General features: G+C 44.4%; 1 protein-coding gene across 4 annotated transcripts in view; it reads left to right on the forward strand.

Moving 5' to 3' along the window:
• Positions 1–15,245, forward strand: part of LMF1 (lipase maturation factor 1) — a 2,253,577-nt gene that overhangs the window by 2,047,020 nt on the left and 191,312 nt on the right. The gene's annotated exons all lie outside the window — the stretch shown is intronic.

Raw genomic sequence — 15,245 nt, forward strand, 5'->3', positions numbered from 1 at the left:
TGCTAAAAGCTTTATAGGGTTGGGGGGGATCCACAAAAGTGCACCTGCCTGCTAAAAGCCTTTTAGGGTTGGGGGGGATCCACAAAAGTGCACCTGCCTGCTAAAAGCTTTTTAGGATGAAGTCACATTTCAGGGGACGCAAGTGGATAGCGGAAGGAGTATGAGAGTAAGTGACTCCCACAAGCCAGGTGAAAAACTTTCTGGAGGTGGATCCCCCAGAATTCTTCCACAATTCCCAAACCCTCTTCGCCCTGTGAGATCAGGTATATATGCCATGCTAACCATGACCCGTTCCCAGGGCAATGGGAGAACCTACACCAGCCCAGTCCCACCCAAGGGTAACTCACCCAAGTTACTCAGCTTGCCATTCTCTTGTCCTCAGGTTGAGTGCTACACAGCATTTGGGTAATTCGGGACAGATAAGGGTGGTAGCAGCATCTTCATGTGCCAAAGATAGATCCCCACTCACATCCCATTCCAATAGGTCAGCGGAACTACTAGGAACCAATCATCCTAGGCTTGATAGCGAGCCCAGCACACGCAGACCCTGTTCAGGACGCATGTGGGATCACAACTCCCGCAGTGTATGATGCATGTGAATGACACAACTACATTTTATTGATACTGTGTTGCCATTTTGACCTTAGCTATGTTACATTCTGTTTTTTGATTTTATTTTACAAAACAGTTTTTGGAATAAAAGAGCAGAAGTACAGTTTTCTAAACTACTGGTTAATATATTTGTGTATTAATGAATCATTATGGCAGAAAATATACTTTTCAATTGATATAATGATGTAATTTTCCCGTTGGGGCCTTATATTGTGACTTTATTTACCCATGTCCTTCTCGGGGTGCACTTTTTTAACATGTTGCCGTTTGCTCAGCAGTTCCTTCTTGTGGTTTCCCCCGTAGCTGCTCTGCCTGTCTCTCCTGAAGCTATTGTGACTGTCTTTCCTCTTTTACCTCTGTCTGCCTTGCCCTTTGTTTTTACGCCTCATCTTTATGGCCTCTGCTTAAGTATGTATGTTTGATTTGCCTGTATGCCTGATTCTAAATCTGCTCTATGTCTTAAGCTACATTGCCTGTGGACCTAAGTTTACTCCCCTAGCATTTTCATTAATGATACATTGCATGTGTTCCATTGAAAATTCACACAATAACCAGACCCTACACTGGGCCTCATTTTGAGTTTTCTGGTAATTCGATGGTAAACCTGCCGAATTACCCCCAAGATCGTTTACCGTTAACGCCACTTAGTTCTGTGGGTTTACTATGAGATTACAAGCGGTGATAGGGTGGTGTTAATCCCCATTTTTGGAGTCCACATGGGGATTTCGACGGAATTACCACAAGCAGTAATTCTACCACAGTAATTCTGCCAATATTTTGGCCTTAAAGTCACAGGTTTACACCCAGCATGATGCTGGAAGAAAATCCTCTACTTAAAGGACATACTTGTAGTTTGGCTGTGCAGTTAAAATAGTGGTAATTCTCTTACTGGCAAAACAGTGGCAGTAACGGAATTCCTGCGGATACCCTTTTGGTTAAACAGCGATTAATTAAACCCTGTCAGATATCTTGGTAGGCCAATACAGTTATCCAGAAACATCATCCACTCCAGGGCACTGATCTTAAATTGCATAGACATTCACGCATGACATGCGGAAACATGCCTACAGGCAGGCATGGGGATGGGGAGGGTGGCCTTCTGATACATGACGACCCTGGCAAATTTCCACAACTCACCAATCAACCAACATTAGACTATTCCGGCCTTCCACAGGCATGTGCACGAGCACTAACTCCTTTCAGCACCAATCGGGAATCTTACAGACACTCTTATAGCACCTTAATTTAGGTAGGATACGGGTTATGCATTTAGATTTGTGACTCCCTGCCAGTACTGCTAATTTCATCGAACTGACAGACCTATAGTAGGGCAGGCGTGCCACAGTCCAATTCTGCAGCCGTCTCTCGAGGCCTCTCCCAGTGACCACATTACGAGGTATGCAAATTAGGAGTGGGATGACAGCTAGCCCAACCTTCTGGCCACAATTTGAAAACTGAATAGGAGGGCATTGCACAGCAGTAAGAGGGACACGTTTTAACACTCCACTGAATAGATATTTGCCGAATGGTTCTCTCAAAAGTTATATTGTGATCAGCTATTTACACCTTTTAATGATAGGTCATTGCAGTGAAGATTGTGGACACCAGGTACATGTCAAAGAGGCTTTATTTTTTAATAAAACTCTTTCGCTATATAAAACAACACCAGAAGTTCCTGAATGACACACACTCTCCCAACTGTCCTCTTTCCACTCATCACTCTCTCCTTCTCGATCTCACCCTCACATTCCAACTTCCACATTCTGCATTCCACTCCACCATCTACCAGCAGGAACTGTACAGCATACTGCACATCTTCCTTTCATCAAGAAACAACATCATTTTTAAAATCGGTTGGACGTCCAAAGCCTCTCTTGGGTCTCTGCATTGCACAGTGACCACCAGTTCTTACTTGGTCTCTTTTCCTGCAAGCTTGGCTTGCCTGACCTTAGCTACTCTATTCAAATTCCAGTCTCTTCCAACCTCTGTCTTGACAGCTCTATGCAATACCCATACCACCGTCTGCAGTTGAGACCACTTCATTAAGCCTCTCCGAAGTGTACATGGCAGCTTCACTCTCACAAACTCCACTTCCTTTGCTCTCTATCTTGTAATCAGTTTCTCCCATCATATATTTCCTTGTTATAACTTTGTCTCTCATTGATATAGCATTTTGCCTTCTCATCATGTGCCCCCAACCATCTCACCTTTTTCAACGGGATCACAATTTGCTGTTGGGTTTTCTTCCTCTTCCCTTCTCAAAAGAGGATAGCCCCACGGTGCAGTGTGGCTAAAAACCTGTAAGTCGTCACTCTACCCACTACAGTCCTGATTGTTAGCCGAGGCCCACCAGATACAATCCTTATGATCTTATTACATCTTTCTGCTACTCAATTGGTGTGGGGATGATATATTGATGTGAACATTTGTACTATGCCATTTTCTTTTAGATATTCCTGTATCTTGGATATAAACTATCCTGATATCAGTTAGAATGTCCTCAGGACATCCTACCTATCTAAAAACGTCCTCGGTGAAACATAAAACTTATCACATGGATATAATCTTGATGATATTCACCTCCACCCACTTGGACAGTGTGTCAATTAACACATTACAATATTGGGGTATACCCTGACTAGGGTCCGGACCTATTATATCCATGCCAACCCTATCCAAGGGCATGCTGGGAATAAACATTTGTATCATAGGAACTTCCCTAGAGTTAAGGCTTTTCTCACTGACTTTGCACAAAATGCAATCATTATTACTCTTTCAGTCTCCAGGTCACACCCAAGCCACTAGTATTCAGATCTCACTCTCTGCTTAATATTTCTGATACCTTGATGACCATCATTGGCGACATGTTCAATCTTCTATCTCACACCACAAGGAGGTATCACTCTGTCACCTCTCATGACACATTCCCCTAGCACTTGCAATACATAAAATCCCTAATGGGTCCTATATCTTCACACTTGTCCTTGCTATGCTTTCTTTCAGTACACTCCCCTTCTCTAATAATTCCCCCTTCACTCTCTTCAGCACGCCATCCTCTTTCAGACAGGAATCCCGTTCATCCTTCGAAATCATGCTTTACTAAACACTCAAAACACAATTTTCTCCTTCGTCCCCATCCTCCTGGGAATCCGTTCCACCATATGTCGTTATAGGTGACGAGCAGTCTGCAGGTAAATTCTTCTTTCCAGGGATGTATTCCACTTCAAACGCATACTCCTGCAGCAGCATCATCCATTTCTTATCCTTGGGGAAACTTTATCCAGTCCCTTTGTCTTTAAGATCTCCCTCAATGGTTTGTGGTTTGAACAGACTATGAATCTTGAGCCCCACACAAATGTACTTCAATTCTCTATTACCACTTAATTGCTATGAATTCCTTCTCAATAGTTGAGTAGTTTCATTCAGCACCCTGGAGGAACCTAGATTCAAATGCGATGACGCACTCCTTGCCATTCTCCATCTGCATTATAACTGCACCCAGACCATTATTACTGGCATCCGTCAATACTATTGTCTGTCTTCTGTGACGAATCATGAGATTCAGTCACTTCTCCCCAAGTGGGAGCCTTTCTTTTTAAGACTAGGGAGGTGAGCTTGGTAGGCAATATTAGTCCTAGAGGTGGTGGCAAGCGGGACCTTGGGGACAAGGACTCCTGTTCCGCAGAGAAACTCCTTAAGGCCCTCTCTTTTGGACCAACACTAACATCAAGGCTTCAGAAAGACCCTGCAGACTAAGCCACTGTCTATTATTGTGCCATAGGATCCAAGATCCAACCTGAAGAAATATCTCGTAAAACTACCATGAAGAAGAAGAAGAGTGAGCGAGTAATAACGATCGCTCAGTGGTTAGAAACCAGCAATACTGTGACAAGGAAGAATGAGCTAGTAATGAAGAGTGCTCAACTAGAAGAGGAAAATGACTATAATCCTCTGCTAGGGAGGACCCAACAGTGTGTCATAAAAAGGGAAGAAGGACCAATGGCAACGAGAAGTAAAACTTGGGAGTTACAAATCAACAGTGTTGTGTCAATTGACCGAGACCGGGAGATCCTCCGCACAGAGGAAACAACTAGCTGGCGTGTGCCAGAAGCAGTGAGAGAGCTGAAGGCAGAGGAGAGCAGCGGCAGTAAATCCCAAGAGAAAGAGTCAGACTCGAGTGGTGGCGTGACTCATGAAAGGTGAACTGTGTAGTCTGGCAACAAGGCCGAAAATACTGTAATGCTGGCCGCGCTGAGACATGGACATGAAGCAGAGATATTCGGTGGGAAAGCAAAAACTGTCCTGACCTGAAGAAGAGAAGCCCCTATCCTGCATGCAGGGCCGGTGACACCAACCTGTGAGAAAGAAGGTAACGGGGATGGCGGCAGACCCGGGAGCAAACACAGGTATAACGAGTACCAGCATCAAACTCATCCCAGTGATACGAGAAAGAATCGAGAGAATGAAACCCATCCCTGGACTCATCCTTTTAGTCCCAGTGATACGAGAAGTAACCGAGAGAGTGAAACTCATCCAGGGACTCATCCTACTCATCCCAGTGATACAATAAAGAGCAGAGAGAGTGAAACTTATTACAGGACTTTTCCTACTCGTCATAGTGATATAAGAGAGAATCAAGATAGTGAGAATCATTACGGGACTCATTTTACTCGTCTCACTTATACAAGAAGTAGCAAAGAGAATAAGAATAACTGATGGGTCTTTTATACTTGCTCCCAAAGAAAGCATCAATAAACTAGAACAGGAAAATCCTTATATTGGATATCTTACTCATGAGGAGCTAAAGAACCAGAGGAAGACTGAGAACAGAAACAACATAAAGAGGGGTTTTACTTCGCCAGAGCTATCGGAGAAAGAGTGACTTTCAGAGACACTTGAGAAAAGCATAATAAGAGAAATTCAAGGGCCAAGAATGCCAAGTTTACAAAGGCAAGGAAAAGGGGAACCAAAAACTTGGAAAGTCCCCTAAAGGAAAGGAATATCTTAATACAAGAAATACCCAAAAACGAACTTAGAATTATATTTTTCGGCCGGGCAAGCCTATGGAGGAGAGGGGAGTCATTCTCCTAGACTTTAGTTGTTTTGTCTTAGTGGTAGAGTCAGTGCAGTTTAGCTTTGGACAGAGGACAGACTGATTGCGTTGGACTTCACAACAGATGACAAGCACCCTAGTTAGTTTTGCTATGTAGGGAAATCCACAGACTAGGGAGAGTGAGGGATTTCTACTTATTATTTCAATAAAACATTTGCAAGAATGATAAAAACTGGTCTGATTCTCTGACTGACCTACCACACTTCCCATTTTAAAGTTTTTAAGTGAAAGTGTAGTCCAGTGCATTCTTTATCATCGTAAATTCCTTTCAACATTCTGCATTCCATTCATAGCTAGCTTTGTTCTTTAGGAGTATTCTCATGTTGACTGTCTTGTTAGCAAAGTTTGAAATAAATCTGCAATAATATTCCACCATCCCTAGAAATGAGCAAAGCTTATCCTTATCATCTGGCTTGTGTGTTTCTTTAATGTTGCTTACCAAATCTTTCTTCGGACTAAAGCCCTTTGCTGAGATTGGGTGTCTAATATATTGGGTCTCATTTTGATAACGTTTGCATTGCTTTTTGCTTCGTGTGAGACCCCTTCCCACCAACAATTTCATCTGGCATCATGGATTTCTTGGTTGTTACCATACACTAATATATCGCCTTGGAAACACATGACCCCTGGCTCACTGTTTATTAATTCATACATGAGTCCTTGAAAGACTGATGCAGCAGAGACCAAGCCAAAGGGCATATGCACACATTGGAACAGCCCTTCGGGCATGATAAATTCTGTAAATTTAGAGCCTGAGTATAGCCTTATTTGATGATATGCAGAGGTGAGGTCTAAAGATGAAAAAAACAAAGGCATCTCTCAATATAGACACTGTCTCTGCAATGTTTGGCCAGGGGTGGCGATCTGGTACAACGCAATTGTTAAGTGAACTGAGATCCACACATTGGCCCTCATTGCAAGTTAGCCGGTCTGGATTTAACGGTGCTGGTAAAACCATACCAGCACTGTTTTCCGGACCGGCAAACTACGAGTTTTGTGGCTGTGTGGTGTTACACCCGCCACCGGCCACAGACAGACACAGAAACAGCGGCACCATTACCACATGGTGCTGGTGTTTCCACTTCCCCATTCACGTTGAGTCCTATGGGACGGGAATGGGGATTTACAGAATGACAGTTCCGGAATTACCGGATCACCGGGGCTGTAATGCCCCAGTAATTCCAGGAAGTCCAGAGCCGGTAAATCCCGACAGGTCTGGCGGCAGCCTGCCGGCTTTACCAGCATGGCTGCCGCCGGACTCGTAATGGGGGCCACTGTCTGTTTGACATTCACCTATGATAACCAAAGGGGACACCTAGTCACCTGCTTCAAACCTTTTAATGATTCCACCAATCTCAAGTTTGTAAAGTTTTTCTTTCACCTTCTCTCTAGTGGGTATGCAAATGTTCCTAACCTTATGCACTATAGGTTTGAAACCATGTCGTAGTCTGATCTAGTGTCGGTAACCCTTCAGGCATCCCGCCTCTTTACTGAATAAACGACTAGCGTCACTGTCATCACAATACATGACACTGTCACACGAATTGTGATTCAGTTTAATCTCAAGTATTTTCTGTTGTATCCAACTGAACAGGGAGTGGTGCCTTTCTCAGTAACTTAAACATTGTATCAGCTTTTCTTCCCTTTGATTTGAAACTAACCTGGAACCATTCTACAATTCCTAGTTTTTGCTCCACCATACACAACTAATATCCACTCTCATTAACTGTTCATCTGCAAAAAGATTGTTAAATGGGAGAAGGGTGTACTTTGCACTGGAAGCAATCATCATCTCAACTGCTTACCGAATTACCTTCACATTGTCTCTGGGACCATCTTAGTCTTCCTCCTTGTCTCCTACAGCAAACAGAGCCTCTTCAGAGTATTCATTCATGTCTACCACAATGCTGATGGTTAGAGGCCTGCAGTGTTTTGTTAGATGTCTTTTTCTCTTGCATCTGCTACACTTTGCTTCAAGAGCAGGACAAATGGGACTATTTGCAAAGTGAGCCACAATATCAGGGCTGAAGCATAGCTTCTGATTCTGTACTGCTCCTTGTACATTCATTTGTCTGCTGGGTGTATTAGCTGCTCTCAGGTGACTCTTGACCACACCATTCCCTTTAGCCTGATCAGCAGATATCGCAGCAACAACATCTGTGATTTTGACTCCTCTTTCCTTGATGTCTTGCATTGTAGAGGCTTCTCCAATACTTTAACTCATCTGTTGGTGTGTTCTACTTCTTCAGCTATCCGCAGAACTTCATCAAAAGCAGGATCCTCTTTAGACCATAACTGTTCTTTGATCTTGCTTTCCCTGCATTCTAATATAAATTGATCTGAGAGTGTTTTTCTATCTGCTGCCTGAAGTTACACATCCTGGCAAAGCCTTCAAGAGCTGTAATGAACTGTTCTACTGACTCATCTTCCCTTTGTATCCTCTTCCCAAATTTGTATCCCTCTACAATGACACTAGTTTTGGTTTCATAGTGTTTTTTCATTATGGCCATACCCTTCTCATATTCGTCCATGTCCTCTGACTCCTCCACCGAAAGAGCTGGAAGGTTATCAGATTTATCTTGGCCCAAACAATGCATTATTAACAATGTCTTTCTCGCCACTCCATAATTCCCGCCACATACTGCGGCCAGATAATGTTTGACTGGGACTTGGGGATGTCCGGGGAAGGAAGACATTGTTGGTGTTATGTCCTGTAACATTTTGAAAGTTAATTGTGTGTTGTCACTCCTGGCTGCTGTCTTCCTTTCATGATTTTGTTTTTTCTGTACTGTTTTTTTTTTATTACAGTTAGCCTTCCTTTGATCAGTTTTCCTTACTTTGCGGACCTTTCCCCTTCTTTTTCATTGTCTTTCTTTCTTTTTTAGTTGCTGCTATTATATATGCAGCAGGCTTCACATCCACTCTTTGCAGCAAGCAAAGCATGGTTATGGCTCGTAGTTTGTTTGTGGTGGCTAGGCAGCACATTGGAGCATGCTAAATGTTGCTTTCCTCTAGTGTGCAGGGCTAACAGTGCTTAGCTTACTCATGCCGACTGCACGGCCAAAAATCTGGCCTATTCCCTCTCAGGACCCTCCCCAAATCCTTGCCTGTTCGTGAGGAACTCAGCCTGTGTTCCCCTCACTACCAGTGTTAGTTTGTAAATGAATGAGAGGGGAAGTCAGGACTTTGGGCCACTGTCAGCTTTGGAAGGCAGAGATGAAGACATAGTGAGAAGCTGGTTGGGTCTCTTGTCATCAATTTGTAGTGAAGATCGTGGACACCAGCTACACGTCCAAGCACCTTTATTTCTTCATAAAAACTCTTTCTCTATATGAAACCTCACCAGCAGTTCCTGGATTGACCCTCGCTCTTCCAACCATCTGCCTCCACTCCTCACTCTCTCCTTCTCTCTCTCTCTCTCACTCTCTCTCTCACCCTCACGTTCCACCTTCTACATTCTGCTCCACCATCTACCACCAAGAACTGCACAGCATACTATATTCATCTTACTTTCATTGCTCTCAGAAGAATTGCACCCATGTATTGGCTTCAGAATTCAGCACCTATATCACTGGACAAAGTATAATATGAATTTTGTATATGCTGTGGGAGACATAAAGCAGCCTTTATCAAGCTAAGTGGCCTGGGTAGTGTTTGGCATGAGTCAGGCTTTGGTTGATGGATGTGTGTGCACCAACAGTATTTTTACCAAGGTGATGTCGGGCCGAAGACTGGCCCCATCCAAAATGTTGCCAGACCGCTGGATAGGTAGTGTGAGAAACCTGAGGGTAGCAGCAAGTCGACCCCGGGAAACGCTTATTCAGGTGGCCAGGGGAGGGCTGGCGCTCTCACATCCCAGCCTAGTGTGGACGAGCAAGGGAAGATCACCTGGGTAGGGGAGTCCAGGGTTATGCTCAGGGGAATGCCCAAAGGGAGACGCAGTATTATACCAGTGAGGAAGGTGAAGGGGTCGAAGTTTCTGATGTTTTCCTTGGTTATTCTACATCAACCTCCCTTCGACCCAAAGAAACTCCCTTAACAAAATCCTACCACCCCTACAACTCTGATAACCCAATTAGGAACCCTGTCACCCTCAAAAACCACAACTCCCAGAATCTTTGTTTTCCCGGGTTTTCACCTGAATACTCCCCATCCTTCGTCTCCACGCCCCTCTGGTTATTTTTTTCCGAACACCCAATCTATCATGACAGACAATTACCGTTCCCACAATCCCTCTTGTTCATTTCATGATCCCGGCTACTCCTGTTCACTCCACAAACCCTACAAAAACCACCCTTCCGAGATCACTACCAACTCTCCCAGTACGAGGGTTACAATTCCCTATAACACCTCTTCCCCCTTCTACCACGTAGGATATTCCGACACCAACACTTTACCCGATGAAGAAAGCAACTGACTAACCCTAATATTGTTTACCTGACATGTCCCAACCCAAGGGTCAGGCAAAGTCAGACGATTGGCCAGAATCACACCCACCTGACGGCCCTTTCCCTTCCCCACAGGGATAAAAGGTGTAGCACAAGAGCAGAGGACGAGCAAGGCAGACCGCACGACGTGAGAACTAACTCAGCACAGCAGTTCAAGAGGGGGCAAAAAACAGCGAATACCGAGAGTGTGACAAGGAGAGAAGTAAACTTGCCCTTTCTGATCAAAGCTCGTGAAACCTCTGCAGATAGAAATCCAAGACCGCAAACAATAGCTAACGTGTGTTGCCGCAGATGTCTACGTTACGCCAGACCCTCCTCCGCTGATAACCAACCCGGGGGAGGACGCTCGTCTCATGGTATAAACCTTAAAGGCAAGCAGTTCATCACAGCTGGTGATTCGATAAGAAACAGCATTGTGTGTAACGAAAAGTAGCCAACGGCTAAATTGAACTTTGAAAGACTTAAAGATATGATCAAGGAAAGAGAGGGAAAATCAGCAACAGAGAAGTCCGGCACTGCGTGGGTGTTCACGCAGGAAACTCAGGGCGATTTGCCAATGGTGAAAAGATTACCGTAACCAGAAGGCCTTGGGAAGAGGCAAAGAATGGTCAAAGTGTTTATACACGGGTCTCGTAAAATCCTCTGTACCGTCAAAAGACTTTGACCGACAGAGAACTGTGAAAACTAAGGGAAGTGAATCCTGCATGTTGAAAATTAGCACATGAACTGAGTATCATGGAAATTAGCAACAGTGAACCCGTCAGAGGGATGCTAATAAAAAGGGACGGAGTATAAAAAGTCTCATGAGGAATTGTTGGTAAATGTCGACGAGAGTGAACCCAGCAGAGAGAACCCGACAACCAAAAGTTGGCGAGAGTGAACCCGGCAGAGGGAAGCCAACAACCAAGGCCAAAGGCCATAAATTGGTTAAAAAGACATTGAGATTTGTGCAGAAGCAATTGTAAAGCAAGGGGAAGGGAAGTGTCCCCCTTATTTTCTAGGATCCGAGCCCAGCCAAGGGAGATCCAGTGGTGGAAAGTTATCACCCAAAGTACAATGGAAAAGGAACTGTTTTTGTTAATTTGTTGAAAGTGTTCCAAAGGGCATCGCCCAGAAGAGGGGACCCCGGGGTGAAGCCATCACCCAAAGCGATCTGAAGGGTCAGCGCCCAGAAGAGGGAGACCCAGGGGTGAAGCCATCACCCAAAGCGGTATGAAGGGTCAGCGCCCAGAAGCGGGAGACCCAGGGGTGAAGCCATCATCCAAAGTGTGGGTAGAACAGAACTTTGTATATGTTTGTTGAGAATATCTGGCCTCGAAGGCAAGAGACTTTTCATTATAAATAGACTTAACGATCGAAGAACCTGACAGCTGATACAGAACTGTTAGCTCATGCTGGGAAGGCTCGAGCGTGTGCTGTGCTCCAAAGTCTCACCTTTTCCCATGCTAAAAACATGGGGAAGGGAGACCTCAAGGCAATCGCATCGTGACTAATGATTTGAGAACACTTGTTTCTTTATTTTGATACCCTTTCCACACTCTTTCTGTAATTAGTTGTAAGGAATTGGCAATAGTTTTTTCTTAGAATAGGCCCTTTTATTTTGACACAACGCCACTAGGACTGCCTTATTTTTCATTTGATGGTCGACGCTTGCTCCCATCTTAGATTTAGGTTAGGTTTAGGCGTATTTCTACCCTGCATTTATATTTCAATAAACACACTTGAACTGTGATCACTTGTGTTTGTCTTTACTGTTGTCACCATGAGTTCCTTACAGTAGGCAGATACTTTTTGGTGTGCAGAGCTATGCAGCTTGACAAGTGGTACAACCTGGCTCCAAGTTCCTAGACATGTGTGCCGTTTGTTCTGTCCTGTTAATTATGTCTGTTGTTGCTGAGGAAGGATGTTTCTGGAAATGGACAGAAGGCTTCCTATCTAGAATACAAATGTTTTTACAGCAACATGCTGCTGTGTTGAAACTTAAGTGGCACTACAGATGATTTCATGAATTCAAATACACAATTTAGGACTGGGTCTTTGTGTACTTTTGTGGATGTAAATGAAACAAGCATCTGCAAAGCCAATATGCTTTAGCTGACAAATGCGAAGTACAAAAGCAAAACAAAATGAGTAATGGGTGGAAGGTTTCAAATGAATCTTAACCTCTGGTGTTGCTCTGGCGAGGATCGTTCTTCAGCCTGCCAAGCCATTACAAAAAGGGGAAAGATAAAACGCAAAGCAGGCTTGGCCCTACCCATAAAAAGTCAGTCCAGCCCAAAGTGCTTGGTCACATCCCTGCTGCACCAGACCACAAGCAACCCCAGACAAGTTCTGGCTGGGCGCCAGCAGTAAAGTGCAGCTTGGCTCTCCAGGCACATAAGGCTTGTTACCCACATCTGGGAATGCACATCCCACTTAGAGTGGCTCAAGCAAAACAAAGGTAAACGCTCTCAAGCTCAGAGGCAGTTAAAGAGTTTTTATTGGTTTGTTAATAGGTTCTGTCACTGTCTCTCTCTCTCTCTCTCTCTCTCCCTCTCCCTCTTCCTCTCCCTTTCTCTCTCTCTCATCTAATAACGCACCTCCTTCATAACCCAGGCGTCCCTGACCATAGGTTAATAAATAGTGAAGATTGACCCCTTCTGTCTGAGATCTATCTTGTGCTAGATATGGGGACCTAAAGGTGAGATGCCTTCTCAAACTAAACTCCCTCAGGGACTTCCTAAAACTGTCCCAACTGTATACAGTTGTTAGAGTTCTAAAAGAGGTACATGATTGTGCCTTTGATCCACCCTTCGTTCACACTCACATTCTCCTCTCCCTCTACTTACCTCTCTCTACTCTCCTCTTCTCTTCCAACTCCATCAACCTCAACTCTCTTCCCTCTTGTCCTCTGTCCATCTGATGTCTCTCGCTCCTTCTAGGCTTAGCCTCCACCCTTCAATGTTACTCTTCCCTCATCTACGCTACTACACCCTTCTGTGCGCTTCATCTCCTTTCTCCACACTACTACTTCCTCCTCCTCACACTACTAATCAATCCTCCACTCCTCCCTAGTACTATTGGCTCCCCCACACTACTACTCCCTCCTCTACACCACTACTACAACTCCACCCACCTCCTTCTCAAACACCCTCTTTTCACTAAGTCGCAAGCACTTTACATTCACCCCTTTATCTCTCCTAACCACACCCACCACACTTTTGCACACACTCACACCGCAGTACCACTTACACTCACTAACCAATACCTTTCCTTTTTGGAAATCGCCTCCACACTGTGCTGCTCCTTCCTTCCTCCTGCTGGTCTTCCACCACTTCCTCCTCTGACCTCACCTGAATAACCCAACATGTCCTGCTTCCTGTCCTTCTTGTTATGCTCCCCCTCCTGTTTCCACTGATCCACTTTCCCAGGCTAATCTGGCCATATCTTCCCCACCCAGCAGAGGGTAGTTACAGCAAATATGTTAAACGAGGGGCTTAGCCCCATCCTTTATCCCCTGCAGACCTGTCGCAGAATAGCAACGGGTATCCAATCCAATAGACCCGGATAATCCAATCTTCATGTTGTGTTAGGGGATCTTAGTCCATGTCCCCACCCAAGGTAAGCAGTGTCTCTCTGGGCTTTTATGGACCCTTATTCAGTCATTGGTGGTCTTAGGTAGGGGTTGTCTGTAGCCCACAGCTGTTTGTAGTTGTTGCAGTGAGATGTCTTGCTAACAGAACCACTTGCATTCTTTAAACCTCTCATCGCTTTCTGGGTTTCAGCATTTTTCTGAAAAAAGAATCTAGTGCATTTTTCATTTCGATCAATTTACTCTACCATAATTTGAAACATAAAGTGTCTCCTACTTACTTGGGTCATCTGTATTCATTTTGTTTTAACACTTTTTATCTCATGAGATACATCAGATCCAGAATTTAAAAACATATACAACTTTTGTCAATTGTTCTGAGTTAACGGGCTCCGCTAAAGGAGGCGGACCCGTTAAACCGGTTCCGCCACATTACGAGGTCCCTTTGCGGGACCCGGTAAGGACGCCTGGTAAACCAGGCGTCGTTACCGGGTCCCGCGAGGGGAAGAGGGAGCTAACAACGGGCCACTCGTAATTGGCCCGTTGTTAGCTCCCTCCCCCATTCCCATTCAGCCCCATAGGGCTGAATGGGAATGGGGAAGGTCTGGCCCGGGTTCCTGGAGGGAGGAATTACCGGGCCCTCCGAACTTGGAATGGCCCAGTAATTCCCCATTCTGGGAACTCGGACCCGATTTCGGCGGCAGCCAATAGCGGCATGGCTACCGCCGAAGTCGTAATGAGGCCCTTTGTGTTTTATGTTCTACAAAGGCTTTCCTTTTCCCTGCATACATAACACATTGCTTAATCCTCTCTTTGATTAGCGACCAGCATTCCACTTTACTATAATGTTTTCCACCCTTATTATTCCCATCAGAACAACATTGTTACCTTTTCTTCTTGAAGCAATTGTGCATTTAGTTTCCATACTCCCTTCCCATATAAATATAAAATAGCATTTGTAACCTCAATCCTAGCAGCAAGTTGACAATGATGTGAAGAAAGCACAGGGGTTTCATCACAATGAACACATTTGAGATTCCGAGAAATAAAATATAATCAATCCTAGATTTTGAAACACCATCAGATGAGTACATGGTGTATCTGGCACTGTCTGGCATAAAACTCTAAAGCAATCCCTCCATTTAAAATCGTATATGAGATCTCACAAAAAGCAATGATGATTGTTTTCCAGAGGTACCGAACCAGTATTGAAATCCCAAGTTAAAATCAATCGTCTTCTTGTGAGTGCAGACATTCATAAATCAGAAAAGAGGTCACATCTTTCTCCCTGGTCTGGGGCTGCAAAAACCTGTATCAGAGTTATTTACTTCTAACATATGAAAAATCAATTTTCAAAATCCTCCCTTCTTCCAGAATTGCGCACTCTGAAACCAACAAATTCTAATTCTTAATCAACTGCCTTTTGTATTGATCGACCATGTCTAAAATGAAGCACCACATGTCCATTTGCATTGGATACTGCATTCTTGTAAACATATTA

Source organism: Ambystoma mexicanum, chromosome 2q (assembly GCF_040938575.1).
Source record: "Ambystoma mexicanum isolate Mex_15411 chromosome 2q, UKY_AmexF1_1, whole genome shotgun sequence".
Classification (NCBI taxonomy): domain Eukaryota; kingdom Metazoa; phylum Chordata; class Amphibia; order Caudata; family Ambystomatidae; genus Ambystoma; species Ambystoma mexicanum.